Source organism: Gracilinanus agilis, chromosome 2 (genome assembly GCF_016433145.1).
Source record: "Gracilinanus agilis isolate LMUSP501 chromosome 2, AgileGrace, whole genome shotgun sequence".
Lineage (NCBI taxonomy): Eukaryota > Metazoa > Chordata > Mammalia > Didelphimorphia > Didelphidae > Gracilinanus > Gracilinanus agilis.
This window is the reverse complement of record NC_058131.1, coordinates 523,521,447-523,540,085: the sequence shown is the minus strand read 5'-3', so window position 1 is coordinate 523,540,085 and position 18,639 is coordinate 523,521,447. Positions and strand designations below refer to the sequence as shown.

Genomic DNA, 18,639 nt, shown 5'->3' with positions numbered 1-18,639 from the left:
GGGGGAGGGGGCCGGGAGAGGGGGCGGGGCGGAGCTTCTCTCAATAGCCAGGGGCCGGACTGGGCTGCGGGGAGGCGGGGAAAGGGGGCCGCCAGCCTTAGACCAGAAAGCTGAGGGAGGGAAACTGGGCTCGGTAATAAAATCTCGACCCCATCCGAATCCCTCCCTTATTCCGGGGTTCCCTCTTCGGAATCACAGGCTGCCTTTCAATACTCCTTCCACAACGCCCCCATCCCAAGCTGAGCTTCTGGGAGGTTCAGGTAGCAGAGTCCATCCCATCTCCTGGGCTCAATGGGTCCCTCCAGCTAGACTCTACCCGCCAAATGCCGGAAATGTATCCGGAGGGGGATTGGGGGAAGGCGGAGGCGGCGACATGAAGTAGAATCTCTCTTTCTCCCAATTCCCTCTATAACACTCCTAAATGCGGTTAACGTTGGAACCCCCTTCCACCAAACCCCCTACATCACACACAGCTCTCAGACACCCATCACATACAGGTTCCCGGGTATGCCCACGTATATGCTACTCACATCGCACTCAGATATACATCCAACACCTACATGGCACACACTGACACACCACACCGACCGGTCACACGCACAAACCATTCATACGCATGCACCTGGGTTTCTTATGCCTACACCAGCGAAAGCACAAATTCCATTCAAATAATATTTCAGGCTTCACTGTCAATCAGATCAGTGACAGACTGAAACAGACAAGTCAATAAATCAAGTCTAGAAGCGGTTCTAAGGCTGTCTATCACAAAGCCCCTTATCCCCCGAGACTCAATACTACACACTGAGGCTATAGATATTTCTCTGTCATAGAAAGATAAAGTTCCTCCTCTAAGGTGTTTGATTAGTGTGTCCAACGCTCCCAGTAGCTACTTGGAATTATGCTTCTGTTGAGAAAACGGATTCCTACAGCCTCGTTCCCAAACTAAACACTTAAATAGCCCCCACTCAGCAGACCTTTCCTCTCCCCTGCCCTCCAGAAGTGAGAAGCCTCGCATTGGAGTTGACAGGGACTCCAGAAAAGAGAGGTGCTAATGAGGGAAGGGCTAGGAGAGAGGAAGAGGGTGTCTGGGGAATAAGGGACCCCAGAGGTAATTATGGGGACACAGAAGAGAACAGAGAAGGGGTGTAATGGTAAACCTGAAAATAATGGACAAGGATTCTCAAAGTCTCTGTGATCCAGGCAAGTCGAACTACCATCTCTTGTACATAATTACTAATTTCCATTTTGGCCAATTGCTTATGCCATTCTCTCCTGGCTGAGGTGCTGTCTCTCTTTCTCCTCCCCTCTCCCCAGCCATTATGTCCTTTAAAAAAAAACACACACAAACCAATGCTGTCTTGGGTTGCATTAAGAAAAACCTAGCTTCCCGTAATAAGGAGGTAATAGTTCCACTGTACTCTGCCCTAGACAGACCACATCTGAAGTACTTGTGGCCACCACATTTTTGGACAGACAAGCTGGAGCTCATAAAGAGAAGGGCAACCCGTAAGGGAGAGTCATTTAACTTGTTACTCCCCCAGGCAATGCTCTAAGACAAGCTCCATTTGTTTTATAGAAGGCGTTTCCTCATTTGTAAATCCTCTAAAAGCATATATTGTATATGATATTTATATGGTGCTTTTCAAAGAACGTCTATTTATCCCGTTTGATCCTCACTACAATCATGTGAGGCAGGTTGTGAGACTATTATCATCCCATTAGACAGACAAGAAAACTGAGGTTTATGGAGGATAAGTGAGTTGTCAGAGGTCATAGCAGGAGCAAAACCAGGACTGGGGTCCAGTTTTTGTTTTTTAAACTGGGACAGTGATTTCATTGGCATTGAGGAAATCCTGGGAAGAACCTCCTTTCAGGGAGCACCACCTCATACCTGCTATTCCATCTGAAATGTGTAGTCTGGGTGGGTTGCCCGGGGACACTGAGAAGTCAGTCTGATAACACCATTTTAATAATAGCTAATATTTGCATGGTGCTTTAAGGTTTGCGAAACAAATTTTATCCTCTGCGAAGTAGATGCCATTATTTTTCTCATTTTATCAAGGCTCACATGAAGCCACTTCCCCAGGGTGATAATAGGGTTTAAGACTAGATTCGAACTTGGATCTTCCTGACCTCTGAGACCAGCACTCTCACTACTGAGCACCTAGCTGGCCCTAGAACTAGCCAGGGATATTGATACATCAGAGATAGTTCTTGACACAAGGTGTTTCTGACTCTATAAAACTTCAACACAAGACCCCAATTTATTCAAACTAGTACATTTTGCCCCCATATGCCACAGATTCAAGGCATGGGGGGGGGTGTAGATAACCTATCCAAATGAACTGCACTGGGATTTTGAGGAGCAGCCAATAGACTAGTTGGACTGAAAAACAGACATGGCCAATGTAGTGATTTGTTTTTCAGGAATATATATATATATATATGTATATACATATACATATATATATATATTTTTTGTGTGTGTGAAGGTGGGCTCCTCTTCTGACTGGGTAAAGAGTGGTATGATTAGTGAGTAAATGATAGGTATACAAAAAAGAGAATTAAACATTTTTTAAAGTTCAGAAATTAAGTACAAAAGATAATACAAATAAATAGAGCTGTTTTGCTATTAGCTTCTTAAATTACATATGTACTTATTAAAAACAAAGTCTAGATAAAAGTTCACAGTTTTTTATACAAGTCTCATTCTTTTTTATATAATGAAATATTTGCATTTGTTGATGATCGAATTTTCAATGGAAAAAAAGAAAATTTATTTGAAAAAGAAAGTAAAGTTTGTGAGGGAGAAGTGTGAAATAAGACTAGGAAGGTAAGAAGGAAACAGATTATGGAGGACCTTAAGTGGTAGATAAAGTAGTTTGCATTTTATTCTATAGGTTTTTGAGTAAGGAAGTGACTTAGTTAGATCTGTGTTGTAGGAAAATTATTTTAACAATTATGTGCAGCTAAGGGAAGAAACTGGAAGCAAGGGAATGATTAAAAGGCTTTTAGTCTAGACAAGAAGAGCATCTAGGTGACACAGTGGATAGAGTGTGACCCCTGGCAAATTACTTAAGCTTATTTGCCTCAGTTTCTTTATCTGTAAAATGAGCCTGGAGAAGGAAATGGTAAACCACTCCAGTATCTTTACCAAGAAAACCCCAATGGGGTCACAAAGTTTGGGAAAGGAGTAATCAACTTAAGAGCAACAAAAGTCTAAAGCAAAAAGCAGTGAAGACTGGAATTAGGTCAGTGACTGTATGAATGGAGAAAAGGAGAAATATGTGAGAGATACTATGGAGACAAGTGGCAAAACTTGGTTGTTTATTGGGATGAGGGTAAGAGAGAAAAGAAAAGTTAAAGATGATTCCTAGGTTATGAATTTAGATGATAAGAATGGTGGTATCCCTAATAGAAATGTGAAAGTTTTTTCTTATATATTTACTTTTTTTTCAAATTATATGTAATAATAATTTTAAACATGTGTTTTCCAAAATTTTGAGTTCCAAATTCTTTCATTCCTTCCTCTCTCCCCTCCCAGGGATGATAAGCAATTTGATCTGTGTTATATATATGCAATCATACAAGACATATTTCCACTTTTGTCATGTTGTGGAAGAAGACTTAAGTAAAACAAAACAAAAAACCCACAAAGAAAATAAAGCAGAAAAAAGTAAGCTTCAATCTGCATTCAGACAGACTCCATCAGTTCTTTCTTTGGAGATAGATAGCATTTTTCATCATAAGTCATTTGGAATTGTCTTGAATCATTGTATTGCTAAGAATAGCTAAGCCATCAATAGTTGATCATTGTACAATATTGCTGTTATTGTGTATTATGTTTCTCATCCTGCTTACTTCACTTTGTATCAGTTCATGTAGTTTTTTCTAGGTTAGAAATTGGAAAGTTTCTAGAAGTAATTTTCATATTCTACATGTTTAGTTTGTTATATGATTGGAGTTCAGGAGAGAGATTAGAGCTGGATATAAAAATCTAGAGTCATCTATATGAAGGTAAAATTTGAATATGTGGGACTCAATGAGATAGAAGGGAAATAAAAAAAGAAATTTAAAAAAAGAGATAGAAGGGAAATGAGCTTCTGCAGAGCCCTAGAGAACATCAGGCTTATGGGATAGGATATAAATGAAGAATGGATGAAGATTCAGCAAAAGAGACTAAAAAACAGGCAGAGAGATAGGAGAAGTAGGAGAGAGAAGTGTCATGAAAGCCAAGGAAGGAGTACCTGGGAGAAGGTAGGGGTCAAATCAAGGGTTTTTTTGTTTCTTTGTTTGTTTGTTTTTAAGGACAAAGTAAACCTGAGCATGTTTATAGGCAGTAGGGAAAATACTAGTAGGAAGGAAGAGAGTAAAGATCAGAATGAGGAGAGAAAATGATCCATGGGGTAAATTCCTAGAAAGAATAAGAGGGTGGAAATCAAGGATGAGTAAAGAGGTTGGCCTTCTTAAAAAGGGAGTGGTAAGACAGTTTGATCAGGACATACAGGACACAGAATACACGAAGGAGAATAACTAGCAGTAAGTAGGGAAAAGGAAGCTGGAGTCAGATTATAAAGGATTTGAAATGCCAGAATAGTTTGTATTTTATCCCATGTCCAATAGGGAGAGATTAGAACTTCTAAAGCAGGGGAATAACATGATCAGATCTCCAATTGGAATAAAAAGCACAGCTATGCACAGAGTGTGGGTGTTCCCCCAGGGCAAAGGGCCGGTAGTAGTGCTCCCCAACCTCCTACCTGGCCCAAAATCTGTCTGCCTATGATAAAAAGAGTATGTAAAGAAAAGATGGAGGATGAAGGGCTAATTGTTAATGATTACTTGGGAATTTCAGAGGGCACAATGGAATGGAAAGCCAAAGGAGGAAAGGATTTGGAGTAGGATTGAGTTAAATCAGGATAAGAGTTAGAGGAACCTTGGAGCCAGGGAAGAGGATTTTATCTCTGGTAATCAGTGACTGATTCACTGGGATTATGGTAGTGAGGAGTACATCTTTGCTAGCCTTAGGTCTTTTGATATTGGATCTTTGTATTGGATGACTAGGTTGGTATTTCTACTCCAAACTGTGGAGAAGTGGTAGTAGAAAATTCTATAGCAGGTCTTTGCTCCCCAAGGACTGGACTGAGCTAATTTGTGGCATTAGCATGGTAGTTATACTTCAAAATGTCAGGGCTTGAGGAACACAAAAAAGATAACCTATGTCTGAAGCATTTGTTCAATTCTGAGGGAGGCCTCGTTCCCCAGAGCAGCTGCCTTCTGTGGCCCTCTTCTCCCATTGTGAATTTTTTTCTGGAATCTCCACTTTGAGGAAGGGCCCAAACCGGTCATCCTTAATTTTCCAGATTTCACCACCCTGTCTTAGCTGCCTCCTTCTCTCATCACCTTTGTGGCCCCCTTCTTTCTTTGTTGAATTCTTTCTGCAAGTTTCATTTTGAGGAAGAGCCCAGACCAGCTCTCCTTCATTCTCTGAACTTTTAGACCATGACCACTTTAGGGTACTTCCTCCCCCTGTACTCTACCTTCTTTAGTCCCACTAAAATATAAGCTGCTAGAGAGCAGTTTTTTCCCTCAATTAAAAATTTTTCTCTCCTTTTCTCTTTTTATCCTCAGTCCTTGGGACAGTACCTGACATATAGTAAGCATTTAATAAAACACTGATTGACTCGACTTGACATGACTGGTCTGAGACTGCTCAAAGCAATATCTCTTCTTTGCCTGAAGTTTCAGTCATTCTGACTCCTAGTAGGATGTCTGAGACCCCATTCAGGACAGAATTAAATTCAGGCTTTCCTTGGTTCTTCTCAGTATGATGGTAACATGTCTCTACAGCCTTCTTTCACAGTGCTCCTTGTCATTTACCCTGATTGCTACCCGACTAGCACCCTACCCTACAGTAATTCAGACAAACTGAACTACTTCCCACCACCTACCTATGTATCATCATGCTCAGGTAACCTTGTTACTCATCCTTCTCTCCATCTGAATGCTATGTGTTCTTCCTCCTGAATTCTTCATGTATTGAATGTCTGGCTCTCCTTTGAGATTGAGCTCAAATATCATCTTTTCCACAAAAGCCTTCCCTGGTCTGCCTAGAAATTATCCTTTCCCAGATATCCCCTAGAATTTTGTATCTTTCCTATTCAATTTTTTTAAATTTTGTTTAATAGTTATTTGGGCACATCTGTTCTTTTTTATTAGATTGTAAGTTGAAGAGGGTAGAGACTTTATGTTATGGATTTTCTATCTCCCTTAGCGTCTGGCATAGTGCCCAATACATAGCAGGAATGAAGGTAGGAAACAAGCATTAAAAAAAAAAAAAAACTTGCCTTCTATCTTAGAATTGTTGCTAAGTTTAAGAAGGCAGAGACTCTGTGTTATGGGTTTTCTGTCTCCCTTAGTATTCAGCATAGTGCCCCATATATATATAATATATGCATATTATATATATAATATATATACACGGTAGGTGTTATTGTTATCTTACAGCCAGAGGCAAACAGCAGCAAAGTGCCATGGTTGGTGTCTGATTTGAACTAAAGTCTTCCTGACTCCAGGTTCAGTATTTTCTCCACTGTTCCACTAAGGCACTTAATAAATTGAATTGATCATTAAGTCTAGATCGAGATATTCCATGATCAAAATAACACAATTTCAAATTTTACTGATTAAATAAAAAAGAACTAAAACAAAGTGATAGAATCTATTCATCAAAAAGGCTTTATTAAATGCTTGCTCTATTTCAGATGCTGGGCTAAACATTGGTGATATATAAAGATAAAAGCAAAATAATCTCTAGCCTCCCAGAGTTTATCTTGTAATGGGGAGGCAACATGTACATATATAGGTATATATACAAGACATACAAAGCAGACACAAAGGAATCTTGGATGAGAAGGCAGGTTTTCCCTTCTTAAAACAAGCTTATTATTTGAAGCTTAGAAAAAAAGAGATTTTTAAGAATGTTATTTGTTCCTTAATTTTGTTAATTAATTAAATAAAAGTTAAACTTAGAAAGGAGACTTGTTAGGTAGTGAGAAAAAGGTTTCTCCAGAGTTTTATTTTTATAATGCCTCCCAGTTTCATTTCAAGTATTATTCAATTTACCCCTAAATCAGGCATATTTTTCAGGAACATATTTATCGTGTAAAGTGGAAAACAGCTAGGCAGTCAAAAAGTTCACTGAATTTAGTTATTCTCAACACAGAGAAGCCCTTTTAAGTAAGTTTGACATTATAGGTCTCATTTTTCTCTTTGGGATTGCTTAACTTTACATAATAGTATTCTTCTAGCTTTCACTTCTTGCTATGTATGCCTAGGGGTGAGTTGGGAGAGGAACCGGACAGTTTGGTCATTCTGCCTGGCTTCCAAGGCCTGCCACTATCTGGCCCCACCCAGTCTGACATTCCAGAACTCTCATACAAAGCACCTTCCATTCTCTGGAAGAGTCAGGTTTGTTAATGGGAAAATCCTACCGGAAAATCACCAGATGAGGCTTAAGAGGGAGGACTGAAGGGGCAGTAGGTAAACCTCTCTCCCCACAAAAAGATGGGTTTGAATAAAACAGCCTCTGATCTTTTCCACTCCCTGCCCCTTCCCGTCAAACAAACAACAATTGCCTTCTCTGTTTTGAGGAGGGAGAAGGGATGAGAACAGAGAACCATTGGCAGTCATTCATTCATGAAACATTTAAGGTCTATTATGTGTGATACCCTGTTGGATCCTTAGAAATCTACAAAGATAATTCAGGCATTGCCCTAGCCCTCTAGAAGCCCAGGAGGATGAGCATATGTACTTACACAAATAAGTATTACACCCCAAAGAACAAAAACATAGGGGAAAGTATAAACAGAGTACTCGGCAGGTCTGAGGAAGGAAGGCTCTTTTCTTTTTTACTGGGAGGAACAGTGACCCAGGGGCACTAATCAAAAACTTCAAGGATTTTCAAGTTTTGTCGAGCACTGTCCCAGTCAGCCGTGGGTGAACAAACAGCTTTGGAGGAAGGATATTTATCTTGCCTAGAAGCAGCTCACAGGAATTGTTCAGTTAAAAGCGATTCCTGCATGTTTTTTTCTAAGTCCTGTGGCAGATTAAAAGAATAAAAAAATAGTCCCTGACCTTAAGAAGTTTATAATCTCTTTGGAGAGCCTAAATAGAATTCTGTGAGGCAACTAAAGAGCAAGATATACCTATCCTTTAAAAACAACTCCCTGACCCTGACCAGCCCCTCAAGCTACTATCCTATATATCTCCTCCCTTTCTTTGCCAAACTCCTAGACCTACAGTCTTCTGGTCCTGAATCCTTTATTGTTGAATCCTGAATCACACATTTTCTCAAATTCTTGCAATCTGACTTCTATCCATCGCTCCAAGAAAATTATCTCTTAGCTGCTAAACCAATTATCATTTCTCCATCATTATTCTCCTGGACTCTCTCCACTTTGATTTACTGCTATCACCTCCTCTTGGTTTCTCTTTCCTTCCTCAGATTTCTCAACATGTTCCACCCCCAGTTTTCCTTCTGCCACCTACAACAATTGCTGGCTTACTTCTCCATCCCATTATGATCTCTCACTGCCTAAATCTGAGTTCTCTACAAAGTTTTTTTTCTGGACTTTCCTCTCATCTTCTTCTATGATTCCTCCCTTATTCTTATCTTTTCTTATAGGTTCATTCATCAACACTAAATTTCTATTTACAATTCTCACATATTCATATTCAATTTTAATCTCTCTCCTAAACTCAGTCCAAATGCCTGTTAGACATCTTTAAGCATCTCAAACTCAACATGCCTCAAACAAAACTCATTATCTTCCATCATAAATCTGCCCCTCTACAGGAGGTCCTGGGTTTTACATCTGGCGTCAGACACTTCCTAACTGTGCAACTCTGGGCAAGTCGATTAACTCCCATTGCCTAGCCCTTACCACTCTTCTGCCTTAGAACCAATATTGGTTCTAAGGCAGAAGGTAAGGGTTTAAAAATAAATAAACAAACAAGAAAACAAACAAACAAATAAATAAAGCTGCTCTTTTCCTAAACTTTCCTATTTCTGTTGAGGGTATTATCATCCTCCTAGTTACTGAGGTTTATAACCTTGAATTTTTTTTTCTACATATGGACACAATTAAAAAAATTTTTTTAAAACCCTTACCTTCGGTCTTGGAGTCAATACTGTATATTGGCTCCAAGGCAGAAGAGTGGTAAGGGCTAGGCAATGGGGGTCAAGTGGCTTGCCCAGGGTCACATAGCGGTCAACAGAATTTTTAATAAGAATTTTCTGACATTTTTCAGTCCATATTCTCTCTCTTCCTCCCACCCTCCCCCTCCTCAAGATGGCTGGCAATATGATATAGGTCATATATGTATTATCACACAAGACATATTTCCATGTTCATTGTGTTGTAAAAGAAGACACATATCACTTACACCAGAGGGAGGAAATAAAGTGAAGAATGGTATGCTTCAATCTGCATTGAGAATCCATCAGTTCCTTCTATGGCAGTGAATAGTTTTTGTTGTGTCGTTTGTTTGTTTTTTTTTAACATGAGTCCCTTGGAATTGTCCTGGATCCTTGCATTGCTGATAATAATTAATTCACAGTGGCTCATCATACATTCTTTCTATTATTGTGTACAACATTCTCCTGGTTCTGTTCACTTCACTTTGAGTTAGGAATTATCTTTAGCTCTCTTTAAAAAAAAAGTTTTAGTGATGCCCTCCTTTTAAAACATGGCTGTCATTTTTTAATGTACCCTTCCCCTGTAGCAAAGCAATAGTCAAGCAAAAGGAATCAATACACTGGCCATGTCTGGATGTTTATGGTCCATTCCTTACCTGTCGTCTACGACTTCTTTGATGCACCTTTATGATCAGTCCTGTGTCATATGAGAAGTCACATTGCATTCATCAAAATACTGAAGCCCTTCAATGTTGTTTTAATAAGATAAGTGTGTTATCGCTACCTCTTCTCTCCTTTATCCTTCTTTTTCACCATGAAACTTTTACTAAATCTTCTAGTTACTTGTCATTTCTCCCTTTTCAAATTACTTGATATTTTATTTAAGTACCAAAATGACTTACCCCACCAATTATGTTATAGGAATTCAGAGAAGAGATACTTCAAGCAAAGGTAATCTAGGACAGGCATCTATATACCTGACAATAATTCAGGAAGGTCTTTGAATCCTACCTCAGATGCTTACTTGACTAATTGTGGGCAAGCCACTTAATCTCTCCGGGCCTCAGTTTCTCCAACTGTAAAATGAAAAGATTGGACTAGATAGTTTTTATGTTCCTAATGTGAGAAAAAAACAATTTTCTAGAGATATCCAGAGCCTAAGGTGCCTGAATGTAACCTAGAAATGGTTCTGTAGTCTTTCCTATCTATCATTAACTTATTTCCCATCCTTTTTCTCCCTATCTTCCCTTGTTCTCATAAAAGCAAAAACAAAAGCCCTCCTTTCTCTCCCTTGCCCTCAAAATTTTATATCCCTTCTAGTCCTTAGTCCAGAGCACTTTACTTCTCTCACACTCCTTTCCACTCCATCAAGGAAACATGGGTTGTTCCCTTCCCCCCATGTCTTATCCCCACTCCCTCCCAGTGGCATGCCCTGCAATTTTAACAAGTTTATCCAAGAAATCCTAGATTCCTTTGAACACTGGCATTAACTTCTCCCAAAGTTAGGAAAGAGAGGAAGTATTTGCAACCAGTGCACCAAAAGGATTGTTAGCCTGAGCAGCTGCTTTACCCCAATTAAAAGTTGGACCATAAATAGGCCTTTGTTTCTTTTGTCTAACCCATTTCCCTTTTCTCTTTATCTCACTGTAACTCCTGCCTCTTAGTCTCCATTGGGAAGCTGTTAGGTCCACATGCCTGCTGGCTTGCTAGAAGGTTGGGTTTCTCTTCAGCAGGAGGGCCCTCTTCATCAAAGTCTAGTCAAAGTCTATTCCAGCTAACTCCACCCTTACCCTAACCCAACCTTCTCACCCCTCAAACGCTTGCTTCTTCTTTTTCCTCTCAAAGGGAAAAATAATACAGAAGTTCATTTCCCGATTTTAAAATTTGTTTATTTATATTGTGAAGAAATGTTTCTCTTTGAAGTGTTTTGAGGTTGCTGCTGCATGGGGAAAAAAAAAGATGAGAAGGATCAAGTCTGGCTTGTCTTGTTTGACAAGGAATGAAGGAGATAATCAGAGGAGATGTCTGATTGTTATGAAATGAGGAAATGCTTAACAAGAGCCCTTTGAATTGTTTAATTCAATAGGTAGTCGGCTAAGAGTAGTGAAATGAGTCCTGTATTTTGAATTGGAAGGCCTTGAGTTTTCTCCATCCTGACCCTTATTTTATATAACCGTGGCCAAGAGACTAAATGCTCATTCCCTGATTCCAAAATCCAGCATCTTTCCTCCTCTGCAAAATGAGGGAGATTTGGAGTGTAAGGTGCCTTCCAGACCCAAATGCTACTCTGTGTCTGAAAAGGTCCAATCTTGTCCTAAAAGAGGTTACAATTGGGCTAGGAATCGTGCCTTTCGCTCTAGAGAGATCCCTTAGCAACCCAAATCTCTTCCTTGTAAGGTAGGAGCTACTTCTCTTCCAGGGGATCCTGAGAAAATCCTGTGAGCTAATTATTGCTCATTGGGAAGATGTCAGACATGATAGCACAGGAACAGACTTCCCAAATAATATCCCTCTAGGACCTCCCATACCCCAGTGTTCATTCTGGCCGCTTTAAGTGGATGTGAAACTAAGGCTATTCTCTAGAAACCTCCAGCGCCGTAGTCAGGACAAGGACCAAGGGCTCCACCTACATCACCATGCTCTGGTGCCATGCTAGTCACTTACAATGCCTTGGAGAAGATTCCAAGTCTGCCATTGTCAGACGAATGGGACGGAGAAGTGGAAAGCCTGCTAGATTTGGTGCTTTCAGGTCATTTAGTCCTCCCAATTTCTACTCATAGCTCAGCCTTCAGAGTAACCCTAATCATCTGATTCCAACTCGTGATTTTAACTAGTGGGGTTAGAAAGATCTATTCAATTCAATACGGATTTGTTGGGTGTCTACATATACGAGGCAAAAGGGAGAGGGACTGCAGAGATGGACGTGAACAACACAAAGGTGGTGGAGTGGTATAATGTATTGTAAAGACTCAGTGCCATTTGGCTGTGTGACCGTGGGCAAATCCTGTCATTCTCTGGTCCTAGGTTTCATGAGATATATGGACCCTAGAGTTAGAGCTAGGAATAGACCTGATGGATCATCTAGTCTAATCCTCTCATTTTACAGATGAGGAAACAGGGAGATGATTTTTCCAAAGTAGCAAGTCCGAGAGACAGGTTTAACATCGGATTCCCAGATTCCAAATCCAGCGTCTTTCCTCCTCTGCAAAATGAGAGATTTGAAGTGTAAGGTCCCTTCTAGCCCTAAATGCCACTACTCTGTATCTGAAAAGGTTCAATCTTGTCCTAAAGGGGGTTACAATTGAGCTAGGAATCGGACTTTTCGCTCTAGAGAGATCCCCTGGCAACCCCAATCTCTCCCATGTAAAGGTTTCAGAACCTTAGAAATACAAGGGGGGTTTTGGGGGAGTTGTTACCTGAGGGGGTACACACGAAACATATGGCAGAATGAAGGATTCTATTCTCAGAAGAATGAACCTTAAGGGAAATTCAAGTTCTTTAAGGATCATTTTTGGGGTTCTGCGCTATTGTAAAAAATTGCGGGTGCCTTAGTTCATGTCTCGTTTTATTTTAAGAGTGCCGAGAATACAGGGGGAAAAAATTACGAGGCGAGACAAAAACCGAATCCCTTGCCGTGCTATTGTTTCCACAATGCCGTGACTCGGATTCGAACCGAGGTTGCTGCGGCCACAACGCAGAGTACTAACCACTATACGATCACGGCGAGCTAACCGGGACCCGTAGGTTTTGCTCGCCTGTTAGTCTTTTCTCCAGTGATAGACCCTCCCTAACTGTACGTCATTCTTCGTTCTGACTTCGGGGAGGAGTTCCAAACGCAGGCCGAAGCTGAGAGCGCAGGCGCAGAACTCCTGCAGAAGAGAAAGTCTGGCATTTATTTCTTGCTTGTGTCTCCGAAGCCACCGAAGGATTGTTACGCTTTGAACGTCTCGGACCCGAGGAAGGACCGTTTTTACTTAGCTAAGAAAGGGCTCCTCGGTTACAGGACTCTTTCCGGAATTCTTCCTAAATGCAGAATTCCCTCCAAGTGCTAGGAGAAAAAGAGAAATTCTGCCGTGAATCGTTATTAAGGGAAAACTCAAATAACCAAATAGCATTTATTAAGCGCCTAATGTATGATGATAGGCACTGAAGTCGGTGCTCGGCTAACAACTACAAAGAATGAAACAGTCCTCTCAAGGAGCTGGCATTCATACAAAAACAAAAATTGGGTCCCTAGAAAGCAGTCAAGAAGAGAATATTCTGTATTTCTTATGGAGAAAGCATAATAATAATGAGTAGTATTTAGAGAGCGCGTTAAAGGTTTCCAAAGCATTGTCTACCTCATTTGATTCACTCTCCAGTGTCTGTACGTAGGGGGAGGTATTGGGGATCAAATCTCACCCAACAAGCACTTATTAAGCGCCTACTCTACCACAGGCAGTGAGGTAGGTGCTGTGGGGTACAAATACAAAGAAAGAAGCAATCGTCCTAAGGATCTGATATTTTCACATAAACAAAAATTGGGTGCCTAAAAAAGGAGTCGAGGAAGATTTTCCTTCTTATGGATAAAGTCACAATAATAACAATAACAGCAACACTTAGCATTTATAGAGCTCTTTAAAAGGTTATCTCCTTTGATCCACCAACCAGAACCTGTGGAAGGTATAGGAGATCCAATACTATCCAACAAGTATTTATTAAGCGCATACTGTGCTAGGCCTTGGGGATATAAAGCAAAAACAATAGTCTCTGCCCTCCTGGAGCTTGGGGATAAAGCACACTCGTTGGTAAATACTAGTGAGATCTCCAGTCCTTTAGATATTACCAGATCACCAGATTCTCAAACGAAGACTGAGCCAGAACAGCCAAATGAGTCAGATTTGGAGAATATTTTAATGAACTTCTCATTTTTAATCAATGCAATTTATGCTGTTGTTTTTTTTCAAGATCATTTGTACATACCATAATGCTCTTAATTCCCTCTGTACACATTCATGTTTTTATACACATACTTTATACTTGTAGTTCATCAAAGAAAGATTTATCAAATCCAAATGCAAAAGGGACGCAGTCATTGTGCACTAGGACAAGTAGTTCCTACGCGTTAATTTCATAGCTTTTTCCCCGAATGTTTAACAATCTGCGCAATTCTAGGGGTTTCTTGTCGCGAAGTTCGGGATTGGGATAAAATATTTAAAAAATTTTTAGCTCCCTTGCCGTGCCATTGTTTTCCACAATGCCGTGACTCGGATTCGAACCGAGGTTGCTGCGGCCACAACGCAGAGTACTAACCACTATACGATCACGGCAAGCTACCGGGGAGCTGGCAATAAAATTTGTCACTCAGGCTTTTCTAAGTCTAAAGCACCGCCCCCTACTGCTGACGTGTTTCTCTTAGATCAGTGTGGTGCCTGGGCTCACGGCTTCCTTCCCAGGCTCTCTCTGGGATACGCAAGCGCGCGGCTCTCCAGTTCACTCGCTCTAGTTTTGCTCCACCCTAACGGGAGCAAGCGGGTCTGCTGCCTCCTCTGGTCGCGGGATACTTTCCCCTTCGCGTCCTGGAGCAAATCGGTTTGGACTTCGGGAGACCATTCCTGAATTGCTCCATTTTCTGACCCGAGATGAGGGTGGGTGAGGGAGGGGAGGATTCTCTTCCCTCGGGCAGCTGGGGGATAAGGGGCTGGGGTTGGTAGCGGAAACCCCCACGTGACCACTCGACTCGGAAAAGAGGGAGACCTGGCTCGGCCGGGCCACGTGGGCACAAGAGCTGGGGGGAGGGGAGCGCCAAGCAAGTTAGAGGAACCCTTCAGGCCGCATCCGACTCCCTTTGGAGTCTTGCCCTAGGGCATTTGGGAGGCTTTCTTGCGGAAGGGGGGGATGTGTGTGTGTGAGATGACAGGACATGGGCGTGCCTCCTCACTGAAGCAAACCTTCGTTTTTACCCCGGTTTGGTAATGAGCTTCCTGTTCTGACCTCGCAGAGGGAGCACTTTGTTGTACACTTCTTCCTGCTTCATTCATTCGTTCACTCATTCACTTTTAAAGCCCTTCCTTCACGACCCACCACTATCCTACCTTTCCAACCTTCATAGACCTTACTCACCTCCGAGGACTCTATGATCCAGGCACACTGACATTCTTGCTGTTCCTTATATGAGAAATCCCATCTCCCAACTTCAGGCATTTTCACTCACTGTCCCTCCCATTGCATGCAGCTCTCCCACATTTCTCGGCTTCCTTCAAGTCCAAGATAAATGCCACCTTCAAAGAAGTCTTTCCTAATCTCACTTAATATTAGTGCTTTTCCCGTGTTGATCACCTCCAATTTGTCCTACCTATAGCTTGACTGTGTATAATTGCCTATTATATCCTCCATTAAACTATCAATTCCCAGAGTTGGGGCCGTTTTGTTTGGGGAAGGGGGAGTTCTTTGTCTCCCCAGCCCTCAACACAGTTACTGAATATAGTATTAATAAATGCTTAATGAACATTGAAAAATAATCATTTATAAATGCTTCTTGACTGACCAATCCATTCGCTAATTCTGACTCAACAAGAGAACTGATCATACAATATTCTGAATCATAGTTATTTGTACATATTCATTTCCCCTATTAGTTTCCAGAAGGGAGACTGTCTCGTTTAACTCTCGTAGCGTTTCCCTCTTCCCCTTCCCCATCCTTCCCACACGGGTGGTTTCATAAATATTTGTTGTCCTTTCTCCCCCGATTCGTTCTCAGGTGGCACAGATTTCATAGCAGTCCCTCCCGGAGGGGGCTGCCGCAGGGTCAGTTTCAGTTTCACCTTCTTGTGCAGGAAAAGAATCGGGGCTGTGGGCTGACACTTCACGAAGGAGAGTGATTTTTATTTACGATGACCTTCAATGAACTTGAAAATGGCGAGACCAGAGCAAGTGATGAAATAGTTGAAAAGAAACGCTGGGAAGAACGTGCATTCGTAGCGCTCTGGTAGCTCGCCGTGATCGTATAGTGGTTAGTACTCTGCGTTGTGGCCGCAGCAACCTCGGTTCGAATCCGAGTCACGGCATTGTGGAAGCAATGACACGGCAAGGAGTGCATATTTTTGTTTCTTTCTTTTAAAAAACTTAAATATTAAGACATTTTAAGGCAATTTTTAAAATCCTTGACTTGAGCAAACCCAGTGTGTTCAGTGGCGATGATTTATTTCTTCCCTGTGCATTGTACACTTTAAAAAACCCCTTCATTTAGGTGTTTTTCTAACCTGTAAGTTTAAATTTTTCCACATAGCATCCTTGGAGAAATCTCTGTGTTCTTAACGATTCATTTTTTTTATCTTAATATTAAACATAAACAAATCAAATTTGCTAAGTAAGTATTTACATTTAATTTAACTTCTATTCATAAAGTATAAATTGTCTTCCAATAGGATTTTGTTTCATTCTCATCTCCTTTCCTTTTAAATACTGTTTGTAGTATACATTAAAGTCTTTTTTTTTTTTTCTTCATCTATTTTGCATTTTTTTCTATTCTTTATACTGGTTGGGGGACTTAATGCATTATAGTATACCAGCATATCAATGTACCACAATTTATTTAATTATATCCTTATATCAGACATTTAGTTTGCTTCCAACATTTGATAACTACAAATATGGCTGCTAATGAAATTCTTTTAACAGAAAGTCCCCATATAGAACAGTTTTCTTTTCTTTTCTTTTAATATTTTATATTTTAGAAAAATAAGCACAACTGATCACTGATCAATGTATTGAAAAAGTATGAAAAAGTGTAATCTATAACACCTGAGCCTTTTAGCTGTCACAAAGATGTGGCTTAGAGAATATCCTTTCTTATCACTTTATTCAAATTCTGTCACATTCACTTTTGATTTTTTGTTAGTTGTTCTTTCCATTGACTCTTGTAGTTATTGTGTGTATGTATGTAAGTGGGTCTGTATATATGTGTGTGTGTGTGTGTGTGTGTGTGTGTGTGTGTGTGTGCTTACTTTACTCTATCAGTTCGTGTAGATTTTTCCATGCTTCTCTGAATTCAGCATATATATTTTTTTACAAAATAGTAATATTCTGTTACATTAATGTAACAATTAGTGTAGCCATTCCCCCCATAGATGGATATCTACTTTGCTTCCAATTCTTTGCTATGCTAGTACTATGCTGCTTTAAATATTTTAAGGACTTTTTTTCTTATTAATGACTTCCTCAGGACATAAGCCTTACTAACAGTGTATTAGTATGTTTATCTTCCCATAATCCCTTTCAATACTGGCAATTGTCACTTTTTGTCATCTTTGCCAATTTACAGGGTGTGAGGAGAAACCAAAAAGATTGTTTGGATTGTCAGTTATCTTATTATTAGTAATTTAGAGCATTCTTTCACGTGGTTGTGAATATTTTGCAGTTCTTTTGAGAGCTGTTTGTTTATATCCTTTAATCATTTATCTATTGGGGAATAATTATTAGTCATATATATTTATTATTTATATATACTTTGGAGACCAAAACTTTATCAAAAAAATTTAATACAAAGATGTTTTTCCCTCATTTGTCTACTTTTCTTATCTTGGGTGCATTAATTTTGTCTATACTTTTCAGTTTCATGTAATCCAAGTTATCAGTTTTAGTTTTTGTAATTGCTTCTATCTCTTGTTTGGTTAGAACTGCATCTTCTATCCATAGCTGTGAGAAATATATGATCTGCTTCTCTTCTAATTTTTTTGTAATCTTATCATTATTGTTAAAATTGCATATCCATTTAGAATGTATTGAGGAGTATGGTGGAAAGTGTAGTCTAAAACTAATTTCTACCAGACAGCTTTACAGTGTTCTTTGCACTTCTTATCTGTTAAGGAATTTTTCATTAGGCAATTTATATTTTTTACTTGGTGAAGCACTTGGTTATTGAGTCCTATTGTTTCTGAACCTCCCTTGTCTAGTCTGTTGATCATTCTCTCCATTTTTAAACTAATAACTGGTGGTTTTGATGGCTGCTGCTTTATAATATAGTTTGAGGTCTGGAAGTGCTATTTCTCTTTCATCTCTACTTCTTTTCATCCTTATCTTGATATGCTTGATCTTTTGTTTTTCCAAATGAATTTTGTCATTTTTTAAATCAAGTTTTATGAAGTTCCTCTTGGTAATTTGATTTGCATAGCATTAAAAGTATAAATTAATTTTGGTGTCATTATCATTTTATTTATATTGGCATGACCTAACCATGGGCACAGAATATTTTTCTAGCTTTTTAAGTTGTTCTTTATTTCTTTAGGGAACATTTGTAACTCAATCTATACAAGTCTTTAGTATGTTTTGGTAATAATAATAACAATAACTAACATTTATATAGCACTTACTTCGTGTCAGGCACTATGCTAAATGTAACACCAGAAATTTGTCCAACCTGCAATAAAAGAACTGAGGCAGAGCTCCCAGCCAACAACTGTTTA

The 18,639-nt window shown here is 39.9% G+C and overlaps 3 non-coding genes across 3 annotated transcripts; 1 reads left to right on the top strand and 2 right to left on the bottom strand.

The window, feature by feature from the left end:
• Positions 1 to 12,848: 12,848 nt before the first annotated feature.
• On the bottom strand, positions 12,849 to 12,920 carry TRNAH-GUG. The gene has a single exon. It is a non-coding gene; the product is annotated as a tRNA-His (tRNA).
• Positions 12,921 to 14,433: 1,513 nt separating this feature from the next.
• TRNAH-GUG lies at positions 14,434 to 14,505 on the bottom strand. Its single transcript has one exon. It is a non-coding gene; the product is annotated as a tRNA-His (tRNA).
• Positions 14,506 to 16,170: 1,665 nt separating this feature from the next.
• Positions 16,171 to 16,242, top strand: TRNAH-GUG. The gene has a single exon. It is a non-coding gene; the product is annotated as a tRNA-His (tRNA).
• Positions 16,243 to 18,639: the final 2,397 nt, after the last annotated feature.